Genomic DNA, 17,550 nt, shown 5'->3' on the forward strand with positions numbered 1-17,550 from the left:
CAAACAAAGTATAGAATGTGGTTTGGTAACTTAGGAGGGGAGGGACAGTCCCCAAAATGTTCTCTAGTTCAGGATAAGGTCCGCAATATGGAAAAGCTTTAGAACCTTTTATCTAGGCTATCCCTCTGCTAATTCAGAATTGTCCCCTGCAGTATATTTTACCAGTGCTTTGTCCAGTCTCGATATAAATGTCTTTGACAATGAGGTTTCCATCAGCAGATTAGGCCACAGTCTAATAAATGTGTCAGGAAGATTTTTCTGAGATTCAGCCTTTATTTTCCTTGTCTTAATTTGGAATGTCATGGAGCAACTCATGAAATGCAAGTTCAATAAATCATTTGGACCAGATGGCATTCATGGGGTGTGTGTGGGGGGGGGGGGGGCGGTTCTGAAGGAAATAAAGTGTGAAACAGTGCATATAAATCATTAAAAATAGCAGCTGTTCCCTAAAAATTGGAAAATCCAACCTGGTGCCGGTATTTAAAAAGGGGGAGGGGGTGTTGAGGAGAACAGCGATTTCAGGAATTACAGCCTGATGAGCCTTATCTCAGCTCCAAGGAAATATACAGAGAATCTGTGTATAGGACAACACTTAGATAAATACATTAGAGCCAAATCAACACAGCTCCTGCAAGGGTAAATAATGGCTCGCTAAGCTATGAGAGATCTCTGGAAAAAAATGTGACTACAAAATAGCAATATAGCTAAATCTGATTGGGGTGGTAATAACTTGTTTGGAAAGTTGTTTTTAGATCTTGGTTTTAGAAATCCTTTGGAAAGGAAATGGCCTATGGGATATCCTACTTAGGACGAATAAGGGGTCCATTGGGAGAGGAAGTTCAGGACTACAGAGCAGGACAGTGTCAGGAGATGAGGCACAGAGGAGACAGGAGCTGACTAGTGGGGAGGGAGCTGGGCAGGGGTTTATGGCACCAGAGTGTGAACTGTAGGTGAGTGTCTAATGGAGAGGGAGGAAGAAAGCACTCTGGGAAATGGGAAGGAACAGGTCATCAGGATGGATCTGGTGGGCAGGAAGAAGATACTGGTCTTTGTGGGAGGAGTGGTGGTGAGGGGACTGTCTGGCAGCTTTTGTGGGGTTTGGAGAGGACAGAACTGAGGGAGGAAATAGGGACAGTTTCCAAGTCTGTAGTGGAAGTAACAGTCAAGGACTGGTGCAAATCTCTCAATCAGGTTACAAACCTCACCCACCACAAGCCTGGCTTTGCCTAACTTTCAGTGACTTTCCCTTTTTCTGTCCATAAAATGGTTGGTGGCAAAAAACTGAGGGTGAAATCCTGGCCCCATTCCACTGAGTGACAAAACTCCCGTTGCCTTCAGTAGGGCCAAAATTTCACTCTGAGAGAGCATTTTTGTGCTTACATATATTTGCAGATCACGTGGTAAAGATTATTGGGTATGGAAGCCCAACCATGAAATTGGGGATCATGTGTATTTGGGAGATGGTTGTCAGCATTTGATTTTTGTCTTCCAATAATTAAAAAAACACAGTGTGTCCAATATTTCAGTACCATGAAAATGATGTGAGTATTGAACTCGAAAACTCAGTGGATTCCTTGTGAATCTGATGTTTCTTGCTCTGGTTTGGATGATTTTCCCAGGGTAACTTATCAATGAAATTAAAATAAAAAAAGAGAGAAATCCGCACTGTGTAGCTAGTGTGTGACAAATTTAATTCTCTCCAGGCCAGGGCAGCAATGTTTCTGTGTTCTGGAAAAGTCCATGTTGACCCAACGAGGAGGGAAAAAGAGACTTCAGTTTTCTCTCATAGGGATGGAGAATGATCATTGTTTTTGTTTAGATCCCATCTCAAATTGTCTGTGAAGCTTAGCTGGAATTCCTAGGGCTTGATGCACCTGTTGAGAAAAACGTCTCACTGATGAGGGATGTGTGGGCTAGGGATAAAAGCAGAATGTGAGCTGAGACAGTGAAAGCTGCGATAGGAAGGGAAAAGTGCATTGGGTGACAACTGCTGGGAGCTGTGCACATGAAAGTGGAGAAACAGACAGCTCTAAAAGAAATATTCATTCATCCACAAAAGAAATCTTATACATCAAAGAATTACAATGTGCACACGAAGTATCTGCTTTTATTTTGGTGCTTCTGGGCATTGTACTATTTAGTAAACTGGGGAAGGCTGTAAGTCAGTTTTTGTTCTTTCCATTTATCTAATGTGCAAGGACATTTGCTGAGGATGCGACAGGATTTGTAAAGAAAGCCCGACTCTTTAGCAGAGAGCATATTTGTCATCATTGTACTCACAAAATTATAACACAGGCTTTCTCTGGAGTAAACAAGATAGAGCTTATTTTTTTATTCATTGTATTGTGTCGGTTCCTGCTTGCATCACTGCAGGGTTTCTTTGGCCTCATCCAGAGCTCACTGAAGTCTTTAGAAAGACTTCCATTGACTTCAGAGGGCTTTGAATCAGGGCTGTACTGTTTTCATGAGAAATTCTCCCTTTAGAAGATTTTAGAAGTAACATTTAGTATTAAATATTTGTGTAGGTTCCTCAGCCCAGGAATCTTTTTTTTTTTAATTATTTTTACTCAATTAGGACCAGATTCTGATATCTTTACTCAAGCTGAGTAGCACCTTGCTCCATGGTAGCTGACTGGTCCTTGCCATTAGATACAGCAACTATCAGGCTGCTCTATCTTAAACCCTGCCGCCCAAAGGGAGCATCTGGAAATCTTCCAGATGAAGCAACTCCCTAGATCGGGCTGTTAGCTAGTCACAGCCTTCCTGTGCCAGAAAGGAGGGACATAGGAACAGCTACTATGCCCTATACAATCCTAAGATTCTCCTACACAAGAAGAATTAACCTTTTCCTGATACTTTTTCACTGCCCAAAAGTAAAGCTGCTGTAGTGGGGAACAGAATCTGGACCTCCATCCAATTTCATCCCGTAAAGTCCTGTACACAAACTGTGAGTATTGTTCCCTGTACTACATGAGAATTAAATGTGTGTGGGTGGGGGGAGGGAGTAGGAACCTAACCCTATGTGAATACAAAATTTAAGTTGCAGTTAAAATATTTCCATTGCATTATTTTATTATTTAATTTATTTTGTATCATCTGCTTGTTGTTTTTAAATAATAAAACGAGGGGCCAGTGAGAAAAAAATTGCCTAGGTTCAATAATAGCATTTAAATGGCCCCAGTTGGGCTTGGAAGTTCACACCTCACTGAGCTGAAAGGGGTGAAAGAGAAAATGTATTCTCATCTTTCCAGACCAGAAATAGCAGCAACAGACAATTTTTGCAACTGGTTTATACTGTGATGTCTGAATCTTCAGACTAGTAGGAGAAACTAGGGCTTATTTTCCTCCATAGCAATGGTACACGAGTGTAACTCCACTTGGCCCTGATTTCCATCTCCTGTTGGTTTTGCAGTGGTATAACTCTATTGACATTAACATAGTGATACCTTATTTAGAGACTCCTCGGAAAGTATGAGAATAATAAGAATAATATGATAATGATGTCACACAGTAGCATGGCTCACCCTCATTTATCTAAATGTAGATCAGAGTATAAGACCCTAAATTCTTAGGACTTTAAGTTATAATATACAAATGTGGTGAAGACGTCACCATTTTCAAAGGTTTAAAATCTTTGGTTTAAAAAAAAGAGAGAGGAAGACTTCCAATATAGGGATTATTTCATGTGAAAAGAAAACACTGTGCTTTTTCACCCTGATTTGTAGATAATACATTAGTGGATAAAATAGGGGATCATATTCCTCTTTTGAAAAACTTACTACTCAGAGATTTGAAGAAAAATCAATGTGACATTTGAATATACTTTGAAGTTAGTTCTCAGCTTGAAACTTCACAACTTTTGTCTCTCTCTCTTTTTTTATCAACTGTATTCATTACATTTCCATATAAAGCAGCCTGCTTGTTAAATACCATCTCTGCCTTTCTCTTTTTCTCGCTGTCACTTTGCTCTCCATGAGAATTGAACACTTTCTCTCCAAGGTAGCAACGCAATTCAAGGCCCAGCCTTTGTAAAGACATATAACTTTGATTGCTGCATTTGTATAATTAAGGGACAGGCCTCTGGTTTAAAGGGGCTCCTGTTTTGCCTTTGAAATTGGGAGAGCACGAGTTTTCTGTGGCAAGCTCACTGTAGGAAAGTCCCCGTCCCCTTTGGTGTCACATCTATCTGCGTCCCCCAGACTGCTCGTTCGCTGTCCCAATGACAATGATTAGTCGGACCCCCCACTGGCTGCAGATGGAATGAGGCAGAGAGATAAGGCAAGCTGCCTTTCTCTTATGCCTCAGATCAGCGGAGGGAGAGCTCTTCTTCACAGGAAGCCCAAGTGTAAGCCGTTTAAACAAGCGTGCAGGAAATATTGGGGTAATTACCAAGCGCAGGGAGGGGGTCTGTGGCTATCAACAGCACTGAGAATGGATTCTAACATTCACTCAGCAGATTAATTGATCCTCTCTCTGCTGCTCATCTTTGGAAATAATTCTCATGGCTGAAAGTTGGGAGAGTAAAGTGTATTGAGGAGAGGCATTCTCATTATAGCTCTGCATATTTACTAATATCTGAAGCTCACTTTCTTCTCCTAGAGAAGCATTAAGAATTGTAGCAATAATTCATGCTTGGCAAACTTGTTTTCTGTAATAAGATCAAACCCACAAAGGGAGAAGAAAAAGCCTTGCTGTCTACGCTTTCTTATCTGAGGTGATGATGGTTAAGTGCTCCAATAACGAGAAGCGAGTCTGAGACACTCACATTTAATTCAGTTTAGTTAAAACAGAGTTTGCTGCGATTTTAATTTTTAGCTTTGCAAAAGCAAAACATGTTGCCAGCTTAGTGGAGCAGGAAGGATGAGTAGGGCCCTGTTGGGGATGGACTGGTTCCTCTCAGTCCCGGCAGACCACTGAAGAGGAACATTAAAGAAGTGACAGGTTTGTTGCTGGGGAGATGAGAACCAGCCTCTTCTGTCTCCTTCTTCTCCTTTGCACCTTCTCTCCCCAGCTGGCGAAGGAAGAAAACCAACCTCGTGGTTATAGTTACTTCTCGGATATGCCAGGCACAGGCTAGGTGTCAAGAAGGAAATGACAGACGGCACTTCCACACCTCTACCTATGTATTTTGCCTGTTTGTGTATGCCCCGGTATTTTATATGTGAACCAGCAGATTGTGGGGAGAAGTTAATGGATGCAAGAGCAAAACAGTTTTGTTTTCTCTACTGGCTAATTTGATTGCTCATTTAAAATAATTTAAAAATAATGAGCAAAGAATTGTTTCTGATTTATATGCTGTACTTTGTGGAATGTTTCAAACCCCCTTATTAGCGCTAACCTAGCAACTTGAGATAAAGCGAGTGACAAAAATGTCCTGATTTAATGTAGAACTCCTTATTTTTGCACAGAATGATCCACTATCTTTCAAATTCTGTCAGGACACTCATTGGTTTAGGCTGTTTTTAGGCACTGTGGAAAGTAAATTACTATCCCACTGAAATGTAGCAAACGTAAGGGTTGCAATCTAGATCTGCTTTGACTGCCAGCTTTTTAATACAGTAGGAGAAAAACTATTATAGGATGATTCTTAAAGACAAAAGCTTAGAAAGAGCAGTACCTGCCCCCTTTCTCCAATTTCATTCTGTCACCCTCTTCTCTATTGTTGGTACATTTGTGGGTATTGCATCCCTCACTCCTAAAGAACTAAGGGCCAGACTTTGACAATTAAATTGCACACATTTGCATGAATGCAACTGTGTGCCCACATTATGTGGGAGCACAAGACTGGGAATTTGCATGCACACGTAGCTAGCTAGATGTCTGTTCAGCCCTGAATTTCACAGGCAGGCACGTTATACTTTCAACAGCTATTATTACTAGTGTGATGTTAAGAAGTTTAGAAATGGAAGATAGGTGAAGAGGTGCAGGTATTCAAGAAAATAGCTGATTACTCCTATTATTCCTGAGGGCATCCTGCACCCAAATTAAAAGTTCTGTGCCAGAAAAAATTAAAATTCTGGGCACAATATTTTAAAATTCTGCAAATGTTGTTTGTCAAATAAATGTGGAGGCTCCAGCCTGTTACTGGAGAGTACAGGCCACTGGCTGCACAGAGGTGGGAGATCACTGTGCAGCTCTCCCCACCCCCGGGACATGGACTCTGCGGTGAGGCTGCACCCAACCCTGACACAGTGCAAGGACCGGGCCTGCCCCAGAAACGCTCCAAAGCCCTGCCCCTCCATGCCAGGCGCACCAGGTGTGGGAGGCAGGCTCAACAAGGCAGGATCCAAAGGTGGAGGAGCTTAGTGTGGGGGAATCCAGGTGTGGATTGAGAGGGTTTTGTGTGGAGCAATCTGGGTGCAGGCAGCTCAGTGGGGGATCCAGGCGTAGAGGAGATCTGGATGCACAGGATCTTGTTGTGGGGTTCTGGGTGCAATGGTAATGGCACTCGGCAGGGGGTCCAGGTGAAGGTGGTTGGTGCTCAACAGGGGTTGGTCTGGGTGTTGAGGGTGATTGAGCTCAGCAGGGGGGTCTAGGAGTGGGGAGATCAGTGGGGGGTCCAGATGCTGGGGTAGTGGGATTCAGTGGGGTGGGGATCCAGATGCAACTGGTTGGGGCTCAGTGGGGTGGGTACGTGGGTGCGGGTGGCTCATCAGGGTGGTCCAGGTGTAGGAAGAGTGGGCTTATTGGGGAGGAGGAGTTCTGTGTGCAGGGGGATGAGGCTGCTCCTCTCATCTTTCTGTAAATCTTCCTGAAACCTGACAGGCTCACTTCATAGGGTCTTGTGCAAATATTCTCACTAGTTTTGAGTTGTCAGGGTTCATACTCCCTGAGTGTTGGTTGAGTATTGCCTCTGCATGAGCCCCAAATTTGATTTAATACCATGAGTTTCACCTGGTTTGGCACTGAAATAGAAGCATTGCATGGTTTTCAAAGCAAAATGACAGTCTGAAATTTGCCTGATTTGAGAGACATGCAACTCTTTTGAGCCTCACACATCTGGATTTTGAGTATGTAACGATGCATGAATCATTAGTTTTGGGTTCCACTGGTAGCATTTCTCACAACCCTACTATGCTGTAAGATTGTTCCTAGAACAAAATCCTTCCAGAAGCTGAACATCAGGAAATTTCATTTGAGTGCCACTTAAGTGCTGCCTTACCCACAATTTCTGCTGGGGTGCACATAGAGATGGAAGCAATTGATATGCTTCTGCACCACTTCTCTTGAGATAATTCAATGAAACATGATTAGTAGATGAGGTGCTTGATCCTACAAAGGACTGAGCATCCGGCAACTCCCTTTAGCTTCAGTGTACATAGCACTGCACAGAAGGCCTGAGTCTCCATTGTCCTGTGTGACAGCCGCCTTCTTTGCTAACACACTGGGAATTGAACTGGGAACCTCGAGAAGTAACTTCATGATGAACTGCTATATCTCAAACTAAAGAACTCTGGCTAGGCTGTGACAGACGCATTCTCCGTGAATAGGAGCAGAGGGGGAATCTGTAACACACACTTACCGAGGGATTACGAGATTACAGCTACATCTTGTTTAGACATGTACACCAGTGCAAAGTGGTTGTACAATTAGAAGAGGAGGGATTTACACCCCTTTACACTTGTTATTTAAATGACTACACAAGGTGCAAGGCAACAGTGAAAGGCCTAAATGTGTTTATCCTTTTAAATGGAGAAAAACGAATACCAGAATATAAGTAAGTATCCTCTTTGTTTCATGATCAGAATACAACACATTTGAAAGTCATTCTAGTAGAAGCATGTAGAATATCTGTACCCTACACTTTACCATACCATACCTGAAAATAATATCTTATTATTGGGATAATTATAAAGGAGAAAGAAAAAGCAGAACACCTACTTGAAGTTCAAATTAATCCCTAGTTTCTGCAATGGCCCAGTTCCGAGGAGTGGGAATAAGGTTTGAAAGTACTCCAAAGAACCACATTGACACCACAGCTGCTGTTTTTAATATCCTGCCATGTAGGGTAGCTTCCTGAAAGAGACTAAAAGCCTCCGTCCATCTACTCATGTCAGATCCAAAGCAGGTGGCTGTCTCTTTTCTGAGCCATTTCCAGGGTTTCTTTTGGGATCCATCATAGAGTCAAGTGTTTTCTCCAGTGGGACTTACACCAATTGTTCTCTCTATTTATATCCAGTTAATTAAGTGATAATCCAAAAGTATCAGAGCATGTGTGAAATAACAACAACAACTCAGGCATACAGAACACAGATCAAGGAGTTTGAGCAAATGGGATTTTGTACCTAATGATACATTCTCCTTTATACAGGAAATAAAAATTGGAAGAAAATGAACTAAATTCATCGCTGGTGTAACTCCACTGACAAAAGTGGAGTTACATCAAAGATTAAGTTGGCCCCTATATGCAAATTCAGATCTAATTTCAGTGGGTGCAAATATCCCAGAAGTCTCTGGGTCAACAGGGACATAAAGAGTGATGTAAGCCAATGTCATGGCAGCTGTAGGCTGGTCAGAAAATGGGGCTAAGGAGCAAAAAGTAATTTGCACTGATGTTAGATTTGATTCTCCTTTACATTAAGGCCCCTCTATACTGCCAGAGTTGTGTGAGGGATCTTTGTGTAAAGGAGATGAGGCCTTTGGTATTCAGTAGTAGTGGAAAACAAGTATCACTTACCTGGGCCCAATAAGGGCCCAATTTTCCTCTGCCTCGAGTAGTCAGTTACATCTGCTGCTGCCTCTGCCAGTCCCAAAAATTCAAGAATCATGACTCAGGCCCGAAGGTGAGCAGGAAAAGTGACTAACAGGAAGGTAGTACTCTCCTTTCTCCTCTCATCTTTCTTCTTTCTTTGCCTCCTCCTTTCCTATTCTTTGCTCTGATCTTTTCATTTTTCTTCTTTTCCTTTACTTTCTCAATAAAGTACAATATAATGGAGATTTAATTGAAAACTGAATTGTTGGAGTGCTTTGGTTGCACTGTTGCCCTCTTGTAGGGGAAACTGGCCTCTGTAACTTAAGCATATGATGGGGTTTAGCTTTAAATTATAAATGAAAAAAAAACCCTCTTGCAACTCCTTTGATTTGTAATAAATCTTTTAAGAAACAAAGTGTCAGAAGAGAAAGTTACTTTTCTTTCCTAATTGACCCCATGCAGTGAATTTGAATCTGAGGTTCTCTAGAAGGCAATGTGTATAATTTTCCTTATTATTTCTTTTCCCTTTTATTTTTGAATTATTTATTTGTTGAAGTTACGATGTGTTAGAGCTAAAGGCAGCTCTTCTCAAGCCAACTAGGACAACTATCTGTTGAGTCTAATTGCTTTGGCTATACTGCCATTAAAATCGCCCTACCCTATACTCAGTGACAACTGATTTAGAGCTAAGATCCATTCTGATAAAGAGCAGACAGAAAGAACTGCATGATGACTTGGGTGAGTGGAACTGCAGCATATCTTTGAGTCATTGTAAAACTGGGTGTTGAACCCATCTGTGGCAGTGGGCCAAGAATGCCTTCCACTAGACTTGGGTCTTGATCCTACAAACAAGTATGGCTATAACTTCACACAAGTGACTAGTGCCTTTGAGTTGAACAGAACTATTCACACTGGTATAATTACACTCATGCTCAAATAAATTGGTTAGTCTCTAAGGTGCCACAAGTACTCCTTTTCTTTTTACAAGTGTTTAAGTGTTTTCTGTGTTGGGGTCTTAGCTCATAGGCAATGCAGGAAATCTTTGCTTCCGAAAATCCAGACTTCATTCTGACGTAACAGGGCTAAAGAGAGGACACAAATCTTCGACGCTTCATCACAGCAAAGGTTAAAAAAATGGGGGGGGGGAGTGGATACAGTAAAAAAAGCAAAAACAAAAAAACCCAGAAAAATGGCCACAATATTTCCTTTTTCAGTTAGTTCATGAAGAAATATTTGTTTTTTAAATCTGTAGTGAGTCATTTTTTCGATGAGCATGTTCGCTTTGCTTGTTGAGTCATGCCGTAGAAACATAATATTTGAGATGTAAAATAACTTATCAGCTTGATTCTTTTTAACTGACTAATATAAAAAGTTCCATTTGTTTTAGTTATTTTTTTAAGTAGTAAGGCATTTTGTTTGTTTGCTTGTTTAAAAAATCCTTTAGTGAAGATTAAGGGCTTATATTTTGAAGGGTCCTTGGGACAGGACTGAAAGCAATACCCTCAACAGGTTGAGACACCCTCTGCCACTGTCCCATTTCACTTTGTGTGCACAGCACACTACTCTCTGTTCACTTTCAAGCCAGGTCTACACAGCAAATTACTGTGCATCAAGCCAGTGTGTGTATCTACAGCTCACCAGCTTGCCACATCAGACAATCCCATGTGGACACTACTACAGAGGACTGAAAGCCCTGAAGTGCAGCTTATTTTAATACTACTTCAGCCAAGACTTACACTGCTCTGTAGAAGTGTCTACATGGCACATTGCTGTGCAGCAAGCTGTTGTACTGTAGATTCAGACCCTGGTTTGCTGCGCAGTAACTCAGCATGTAGACAAGCCCTCAGTTTCAATTTCAGCTCTCCTGCAGCTGTTCCAGTTAAGCACTATTTTCCAGAGCACTATTCAACAAAACTGTAAAACTAGCTGTACACAAATTACAGTTTAATACAGAGAAGAAAAGTCTGGAAAAGGTGTGTGTGTGTGAATCCCTGATCTCTTTTCTGTGATAGTAGCCTTACAGGTTACTCGTAACAATAGTAGGTAGAAAATTTTCAGATGGAAATATGTAGTCATTAGTGGTGTCTCTTTAAAATATAACATTTATTCATACAATAGGGTGTAGAAGTCATTTTCAACTGAATGAAACACAGTGCACATGGTTACAAAGAAGCAGAGAGAATGTCCTACCCTCCGACAAAAAAAAGCCAGGGGTGGGACAGTTAAAACTCAGCAAGGTATTCTACACAAAGGGCCAAATTCCGTCAGCCTCACTTACATGGAGTAGCCCCTTACTCTCTGAGTAGTCCCATTGAAATTTACTACTGGCAGCATCTGGCTCTAGGTTTTCACTGCAACCTTTCAACAGGCAGTAGGTGCCTCTAACCTTGCAGAGGTGTCAGGGAGTATAACCTGGAGATGCCACAGAACTCCATCTCTGCAGATCCTATGTCCTTCTGAAATACTCCCCTGGTCTCTCACCATTTACAGCTCAGAAGCTGGCTGCCTTCAGTTGTCTCCCAAGAATATATATCCACCACACCTTAGACGTTGGTGAAAGGCAATTAAACGGGCAAATACTACACTTGGGAGAAGTGGCGGGAGGCCAAATGGCTGCTTCCCTGCAGCTCCATCTCACTCCAGCAACAAAGATACAATTCCTGGGTTTATGGCAGAGAGGCCTCTGTGGGAGTGGAAGCCTACAGTGGAGCTGCTGCTAACCTCCATGTACAATTTCACTCAAGAGGGGCAGTTTCTCTTCTCCATCTGCAAAGCTGAGGTGAGCATTGATCCTATCCTTTCAGCAATGAACTACATGAAGCAGTGGTTAAAAGCATGCTGTACTAAAAGCCAAGGGGGAGACTGATGGCTGTGCCATCACTATGGCCAGACCTGGGACCGAGAGGCAGTGGTTTGGGCCTCCCTTATTTAGGGCCTGTGGTGGCCAAATCATCCCCTGGTGCAAGATAGGGCAGCCAGAGGACTTCCCTAAACTGTGCTGCTGACTGCTACAGCCCTTCTCAGGCTTACAGCAGTGGAAGATTAATAGATCAGAAGAAACATCCTGGCCATGCTGCCTTGCATCCTTAATCTTCCCTGGCCTGCTTCTGGCCTGCCTTCTCTCTGCCCCAGAATGCCCCTTGCAGCAAAGGATCAGAGGGTAGCTGCCTATGCAGTATGAGTAGAGACCCCTGTACCAGTGCTAGTCACTGAGGGAGGGAGAGAGAAAGGGAAGGGGCAGTCTTACGCTAGTATGCTGATGCCAGGGGCTTATAGGGCAACTGAATCTGGCCCCAAATGGACACTTTTGTCCAATGGTTTACACAGACACCACAGTAAACAGTGGCATTCTCCAAGTGTAAAAGTAAATAGAAGGTTTAGAAGATACTTAGAAATAAGACCCTTCCATTCTGCCAGCACAACCAAACATTCAATCCATTGGGATCCTAATATGCTGCATTCGAGTTTAGTTAGACCCAATTTATTCATTTTTGTCTATGACTTGTACACTTTACATAAACACTTGATAATTTTTCAGCAAACAGTGCATTCACCCCTTGCCAGTACCTACAACGACCCCCCAGTCCCCAAAAATACGTTCAAAAATTACATGTTCTCATTTTGGAGAAGAAAATATTGTGTGCCTGATTAATGAAGATATGCACGAGCAAGCAGAATAAACCAGTAAAATGTAATTAAGCCTTTTAGCGCTCCAGAAAAAAACGGCAACACATAAAAAAGTAATGCAAACCACAGGGGTGCAGTCAGCTATGAGACCCAGTATCTCAGTGGGACTTAAAGGGACACTGTCAAGCCATTACAGCCTCATTTCATGAATAATAATTAAAAAGAAATTGATAGAAGACAAGAAGGCTTTTTTTTTTTTGAAAACTAAGAGACCCCTGTTACATTGTCTCAAGCAGGGGAAGGTCTGAAACAGATATCTGCCCAGTCTCCTTCCCCGTCTCCTCTCAGCTACAAACACCCACTAGAATCGTCTCACACCCCCTCCCATGCCAAGTTCTTGCATTATGTTTCACTGTTGCCCTGATCTCCCTAAGCTAGCTGAAAAATTAAACTGAGTAAAAAAAAAAAGAAAGAAAGTCCCACACTCTCAGGTGCTCTATGTTGCTGCTTCAGATATTCAGGTTTTGGTCACTCTGCTCCAGGCACATATATGAAGCTAGAGACAGAGGGAGAGAGTTAATATATGTTCATTTTAGAACATAAATAGACTCTCCGGCACAAAGGGCAGATCAGCAACAAAAGTTCTTTGCAGAGAACATGCATTGAAAATTGCTGTTGCCCTCCAATAATTGTTAAGGTGGATTTGTCATTCCGGGTAAAGCCACTCTGAATGTCAGCATCTAGGGAGGGAGGGGAGCAAAAAGCAACAACATAACATACTGGGTAGAGATCTGTGTGGCTGTGCTGAAGGTTCAGACTGTTGTTGGCCTGGTTGGGAGTCACTACAAGAGTGTGCAGAGGAGGGGAGGAGAGGAGCCATGCATGAATTCATGCAGGAAACTTATGGGGCTGTTATGTTGCTGTGGTATGGTGCCATGACAAATTAATGGGTAGGGTCTTAGAGAAGACTAGGTGCATAGTAATGATCTCAGGGTATGTATGCATCATAAGGGTTAAAAATACAATGAGGCTTTATAATACAGGGGCTGTAATTATACTATAGTTACGTGGAAATTAGAATATAAATTGTAACCTAGGTAGTTGACCTTTTAGTTACAGGACAGTGTTCAAGGTGCATGTATCAAAGTACAGCTTGAGAGTAATTATATTGGTGAGTATTTAAATATGAAACCAAGGGGGTAGTGGTAAGAAGTAGTTAAATTATATAGTTAAACTTCCAATTATATGAATTAGTGCTAATTATGGTATAATAGAGTATAACCCCAGTGTAAGTATAGTGTAATCACAGTCATCACAGTGCAGTACCTGTAATTACACTCTGGTTTATTATTAAGTGTAATGACAAAAGAAATAAAATTCTGGGAAATTCCTATGCCTCCAAATTCGTCCATCTGTTATTCTGTATTGGCATGATGCTCACTGACATGCGTAATATACGTCCCACCTATCTTTCTGCATCTCTCGTTGCAATATTTTTAATGCTGTTGCACCTAGTATTTTAAAATTAAGATGAGATCGGGGTGAAAGTAAGTCTAGGGACTTACCGATACGGGGCTGGGCTGGGGCCAGCTCTGGCCCCCGGAAGTGGCGGGGCCTCGGGCAGAAGGGGCGGGGCTGGGGAAGGTCAGAGCCAGCCTTGGCCCACCCTGTACCAGCAAGTGCCTCCTTCCCCCTCCCTGGGGTAACAGCGGCAGCCAGGGCCTCTGGCAGCGGTTTAAAGGGCCCTGGGCCCTTTAAATCGTCCCCGGAGCCTGCTGGAGCCCTGGGGAAGTGGGGACGATTTAAAGGGCCCAGGGCTCGGCCGCCGCTACCGCCCCGGGCCCTTTAAATCACCGCCCCAGCCCCGCTGCCGCTACCCCAGGGCTCCAGCAGCGGGGCTCTGGCAGCAATTTAAAGGGCCGGGGGCTCCAGCCGCTGCTGGGAGCCGCAGGCCCTTTAAATTGTGCCTGGGGAAGCCGATCCACCCTGGTTCGGCGCACTGGCTCTTGGCGGTACACCGTACCAGGGCGTACCAGTTTACTTTCACCTCTGGATGAGATTAATACACTTTTTTGTCATTTGGGTTAAATACCAATAAATCTCCATCTGTACCATCAAATCTAACAAGACACAGGTGTCCCCCCGCCAGAAGAGGCAGGCATTTGAACCTTTGGGCACTTCCCATTTCTCTGTCTGAGCTGTATGTATCTGTCCACATTCAAGGAAATTCCATTCCATAACATTCTCCATACTTCCAATCCCTGGTCTCTCCCTTACTCCTCTCTCAAGCATCGAACATTCCTTTGTGGCAGAGAGGGGGAACTCCTGCCTTTTGGTTTGGGCGGGTCTGCAGAGGGACAGAGACCAGCACTGGTGTGAGTAATGTGACTTCCAGAGCATATGAAGATCGAGACCCCATCCTGGGATCAGGCCTACTCACCCCAGCTGTCTTCTCCCAACCACTTCCAATTATTTGTTGACATCTCATTTTAAAACTGCATGAGATTATAAGTGAAACGTTTGCAGTCTCTTGTCTTTGTATGCCTAAGAAAGGGTTGGGGAAATTAGATAAGCCAAGCAGTGTCTTTCCTCAGAGCTTTCCCATGTAGCCAGTGTGGTGTGATGTGTGCTGGGAGACAGGACAAGCAATGAGAACAAGCTGTACCTCCTGCTAGTGGTGGTGCCCTTAAAATCCCAGTTTGCTTTACAGGTGACAGATCCCTCCCCAGCTCCCAGTTAACTTCCAGCCCCAAGTTCCTTTCGGAGGTGAGCACCTCCCACCCCAAAACTTTTTCCATTGCATGTTATTGATTCCCCATCCAAACTCCATGCCTTTATATACCAATTGTCGGTGACAACTGGCACTTGATGTATTTTACAGATACCATGGCAATAAATATTCACTACAGCATGCAGTTATTTTTGATATTTATTCTCACAGTGATTTGAAACATGGTGGGTTATGGCCACATAGGGTTATGTTCCTTTGTCCCAGTGGTATGCCCAAAGGTTAGTCCTGACTGGATGCTGCATGTAATTTGGGGTTCACTGGGAGAAGAAGGTTGAAAACGATTGCATTACAGTATTGCGTGCGTGCATGAAGAATTGGAACTAAGCACTTCACAGTAAAAAATAAACTGTAATTTATTTAAAAACAAATGTGAGTCGAGTAATTTCACTTCGAGAATTTCTCTCTCTCTCTTTGCAGTGGTACATAACCCAAGTTTGACTAGTTTCAGAGACGATCGAAGAGAAATGTGAGTGAATTAATGCCCGTGAGTGTCTGCAGCTCAATCTATGTAAAATTAAAATAGACATCTTAATTACATTGGATTTTTATAAGGCTTGCTATTTTCTTTCCTTAATATGTGTTGTTCCTTAATGTGTTGGCCTTACAAGACTGAATCACAATGTGCATTTCACTTCTAATGTTTCTCACACCTTTTGCTTATGCACCATTTTACTTTATCAAATATAAAAAGACAGTATTATGAAGCAGAAAATTCATAGAAAGATTGTCTTCACAATCCACTCATTTTAACGGAATTATGTATACTATTATCACCATAATACTACTAATGCTTACAGTGCTTTTAAGCTCTAGATCTAAAAAGATCTTTGCAAGAGTGGAGAATCATAATTATTCCCATTTTATGGATGGGGAAATTGAGGCACAGTGAGTCAAAGCCCAAAACTTTCCAACTTGGGTATCAAAAGTTAAGCAACTTCATTCATATTTAGGCGCTTTAAAAATGGCCTGATTTCCAGATATGCTGGGCATCCAAGGCTCCCAAGGAAATGCACCCACAATTTGCATAAGTGTTTGCAGCACTGTCCATGAGAACACTTGCCATATCATGACATTCATTAAGATGCTTGGGAAAGGGAATCTAGTGCAAATTTCTGATTACATTCTCACAGAAAATGATTACTAATTACTTTTGCATCATCATCATTATTATTTATTTATTATTTATTTTATTATTATTGTATATTACATTTTATATTTGTCATATATTATAGCACCCAGAGGCCCCTGTCGGTATCAGGGCCTCTTTGCTAGGTGTTATACAAACACATGGGAAAAAACTCGGTCCCTGCCTTGAGCACAGCATTCTGCATACAAGTTGCACAGGGTTACTGTGGCCAGGCCAAGTAACATAACAGCATTGCTCATGTTTAGGACAGAAATGATAGGAATGCCTGCTGTGAAAAATAATTGAAAAGGAAGCTACATTTAAAAGTAATCAAATTACTTCTTAGGGTTAAATTTTTAGAGCCAATTTCTAGCCCTGCTTACTCTGCAGCACAGAGTCCTGCCAAAACTTCATGGCTTGGCCATGCTCCATGCCTGTGGAGTACTACTGGAATTTCGAGTAGAGCTGGATTCTCATAGAATATCAGGGTTGGAAGGGACCTCAGGAGGTCATCTAGTCCAACCCCCTGCTCAAAGCAGGACCAATCCCCAATTTTTGCCCCAGATCCCAAATGGCCCCCTCAAGGATTAAACTGACAACCCTGGGCTTAGCAGGCCAATGCTCAAACCACTGAGCTATCCCTCCCCCCCTGAGGAGGAGGAGGAGGAGGGGGGGATCACTTTTACATTGATATAACTCCATTGACTTCAGTGGAGTTCCTCCTGATTCTCACCTGTGTTAGTGAGAGGAGAAGCAGACTCAGGATGGCTCCATGGCTGCTCAGTCCTGACTCCTATACAGGGAGTGCAATCTGTAGCTCTGTTCCTAGGGTGCTTTGTTATGTCATTGGGGGAGGAAGTTGCCTTGTTCTGTACTTCCACTGCTCTAAGGAGGGTGTTGGAATGGGAGGCTGACTCACAGCTGCAGGGATCCAAAACGGGGTTCACATCTGGAACTATCAGCTAAGAGAGGCACAGGGTTTATTAGGGCAAAGAGTCCCTTCTCAGGGAGCGGTAGGAGAAGAAAGACCACCTTTCGTCACCCCACCACAAACAGCTCGTAAGTGGTTTGGGTTTGGCTTTTGTTGGTGGTGTTTTAAAGATCTTACTATTGAGCCTCTCTCTGCTGTGCCAGCTCTACTGAGGTTACTGCACCAAGCCTGTAGTAAACTCTACAGACCCTGTACAGAGAAAGAGGAGGAGGCTCTGAGGGAGGAAGCAGAGAGCCCATTTGCATGACCTCCATCCCCACTCCATCTCCCAAGTGGTTTTGCAGTTCCATCCCCTAGACAGACCGTGCACCCCCTGCACTAGC

The 17,550-nt window shown here is 42.9% G+C and overlaps 1 protein-coding gene across 1 annotated transcript in view; it reads left to right on the plus strand.

Annotated features, from left to right (window-relative positions):
- Window positions 1-2,452: 2,452 nt before the first annotated feature.
- The window catches only part of LOC125635670 (alcohol dehydrogenase 1-like), a 100,768-nt gene continuing 85,670 nt past the window's right edge, over window positions 2,453-17,550 (plus strand). The window contains exons 1-2 of the mRNA XM_075127333.1: window positions 2,453-2,947; window positions 15,528-15,576. The gene's annotated coding sequence lies outside the window, so the exon portion shown is untranslated. The remainder of the gene's footprint in view (window positions 2,948-15,527; window positions 15,577-17,550) is intronic.

Source organism: Caretta caretta, chromosome 4 (genome assembly GCF_965140235.1).
Source record: "Caretta caretta isolate rCarCar2 chromosome 4, rCarCar1.hap1, whole genome shotgun sequence".
Taxonomy (NCBI): domain Eukaryota; kingdom Metazoa; phylum Chordata; order Testudines; family Cheloniidae; genus Caretta; species Caretta caretta.